A 2,993-nucleotide genomic window follows, 5' to 3' on the forward strand; every position below is an offset into this window, starting at 1 on the left:
GGATGGGAAACAGTTGGCGGAGCCAGCACAGTGGTGACATCAAGTTACTGAGACTCTCCTCCATAGCTGCTGCTCCCATCCTGGGCTCAAGCTGGTGACAGTCACAGTCCATTGAAGGTAGCCCTGGATCTCCTGAACCTTTCCTATAGGATTCTTTGGAATTGCAACTTCTTTTTTTTTCTATAGAAAAGCAATTTATTCCATTATAAGCACTTACACAGTTAGTCAAGGAGAGTAATAGGCCTGCTGGTGAAACAGTCACCAAGAAGGGAGATGGTGCCAAACTAGTGATCAAGGACTAACTTCTAAAAAAAGCAACTCTTTGTCCAGGATTAATTTATTTTTTTTAAACAAATAACAGCTATTGATTCACTCTTATCAACTTAACTGGACAGTCTACCTGTGGTATAACTGTCAGGTAAAAACATATACCTTTACAACTTGGTGGTCCCAACTTAAAAAAACAACAACAACATCAAAATACCAACCATTTCACAGAAAGGAAAGAAATAATATGAAATCAGTTTAGGAAATACACTAACAAGCAAAAATACATGAGAAAGAGGAACATGTAGAATAAAATTCTGGTTTAAGAAATAGGAGACTGTTCTATATAGGAAAATGTGCATCATGGCAAGTTCAGGTGTAAAGATTTTAAAGTAGGACTCTACATGTCTCAAACCTCCCATTTCCTGAATAAAACTGACATCCTGCAGTATTACACTTCATGGCTCAGACACCAACCTCACTTGGCTCTAATCCTTACCCATTCTAGCCTTTACTTAAATGAGTCTGAAAACTTGAGATTATAGCATTAAGAAGAAAAATAACCACACACATATATTCATTCCCCTTTCTGTCTACTTTAGTCCTGGGTTTGTTTCTAGAAAATTCCTGAAGAAAATTTAAATATAAGTCTGTGGCTTTGCTAAATCAAGTCTCTCAGTTAACATTTAGAAAATACCTTATGGGCTAATAGCATTTTTTATGCTATAAAGGGATAGTCAAACACACTCTTGTTTTGAAACCAGTGTTAAAATCAATCTTGTGGTTGAGAGAAAAAAGGGGTGTCTAAAATCACAAGTATAGATATATCTAGGACCCTTGTCCTTCTGGATCCACACTTCCTTCAGGGTCTTCATCATTATAAATGTTCTCTGCCATCTGCCACACTTGCATGATATTATCTTCTGATACAGAACAAATACCCAAGGTTCATTGGGATTCCAGGAGAAATCAGATATCTTGGCAGTGTGGCCACCATGAATAAACAGTAACTCTGGTGGTCCATCTTCTGCATCTTCTGGGAATTGTTCCTCTCCAATTTTACTTAAATCCCAGACATTCAGTCTACGATCAGTACTACTGGAAGCCAAAATAGTTTCATTGTGAGGTGACCACTGAACCTGGAATATTTCATCCTGATTCAAAGGAATGCAACTTGAGTTTCAGATTTCTCAGATCCCACAAAGCAACAGTCTTGTCAGCTGATCCTGTTGCAAGAATAAATTCACTATAAGGATTGACAAAAAGGAAGTTCACTTCAGCAGTGTGAGCATCAACTGAGTGGCTTGGTTTTGATGTGTTGTTCGAGCGAGTATCCCAGATCATGAGTTTCTGATCATCAGTAACTGATCCAAACAGAGATTCATGCAGCCGATGCCAGGAAACATCTTCAACTACGGCTGTGTGTCCAGTAAAGATGGTCTTTGCATCTACCACCTTTCCTTCTTTTGGAACAGCGCTGATATCCCACAGGCAGATGGTATGATCATCTGAAGCACTAAGTAAGTGCCCACTGAGATTTGGGTTCCAAGAAAGTCCATAGCCTTCCTTCTGATGTCCACGGAGATGCAAGTCTGGGTTACACTCTCCAGAAGGGTCTGGTTTAGAAGGGTGTTTTGGGTAGTCAAAAACAAGAACATCAGTGGATGGAGTCTTAGTTGCAATGATACAAGGGTTCTGGGGCATATAACGAGCCCTGTTTACTTCTCCTTCATGGTTGATCTTGATCTCTATTTCAATCTTCCCACTGACTGAGCCAAAACCTCCAAATTCTCCTTTCTCGCTGTCATAGTGGGAGGCATCAAACTGAGCATCATTAGGAAGCTGCACACTGGCTATCACAAGGTGGTTCTGTTCATCTGATGTATGTATTCCCAGGACAAGTCAATGAATGCTGAAATCTTTTCCTTCAGGTCTGGTTACATCTGGAAGCCACTGTGCAGTTAGGCTGGGCCACTCCAGAGCGTGGGTCATCACCAAATCATAAAGAAACGGGGTGTTTTTTTCCATATTTTGTATTCCTCGTTCATCACACGTTCTTCCACGGCGTCATCAAAGGCTGCTTCCTTGTCGGCCATGGCGGACAGGTGGGCAGGCGAGCAGGAAGAGAGCCCGGAATATAGCGTTGCGGGAGGGGCCTCTATTTTTTTTTTTACTTTGTTATTGTATTTTTTATTGATTTGCATACCGTAGTTAATTTACATTGTGTTTCATTGGTATATGCATTGGCTTTTATGCAATCTTTCATTTACATTGTGTTTCATACAATCATGAATATGTTATATTTTATATAATTAATTACCATTGACCTATGCCTATTATTGCACTATCTTTTCAAGTCCCCATTGAATTTTTCCTATTCCTTTATCTTCTATCCACCCACTAAACTCTACTACCCTAGCGGCCTCTATTGTTTCCTCGGAATTGCAACTTCTAATCAAAGAACTTAAAATTTTAAAGTCCTGCAAAAAGAATCCCACAGGTGGGAAGACACAACAGTGGACTCAAACCCACCAACAATTGTGAGGAGAGTACAGGACTGGCTGTGCTGCTCTGGTGTGCTCATGCTGCTATGCATCAAGCTCCTTTGATGGCAGCTAACAATCACCACCAAAGAACTCAGATTTACATGTAAGTTTCCTTAGCAAGTAAATAGAACCTGCCCTGTGAAATAAGGAAAGCAATTGATTAACATTTTACCCAAAATG

The 2,993-nt window shown here is 40.0% G+C and overlaps 1 pseudogene; it reads right to left on the minus strand.

Moving 5' to 3' along the window:
- Positions 1-1,095: 1,095 nt before the first annotated feature.
- Positions 1,096-2,363, minus strand: LOC102859227 (annotated as a pseudogene).
- Positions 2,364-2,993: the final 630 nt, after the last annotated feature.

The sequence above is a fragment of the Elephantulus edwardii genome, unplaced genomic scaffold (assembly GCF_000299155.1).
Source record: "Elephantulus edwardii isolate Elephantulus edwardi_28Jun2011 unplaced genomic scaffold, EleEdw1.0 scaffold00213, whole genome shotgun sequence".
In the NCBI taxonomy this organism is placed as follows: domain Eukaryota; kingdom Metazoa; phylum Chordata; class Mammalia; order Macroscelidea; family Macroscelididae; genus Elephantulus; species Elephantulus edwardii.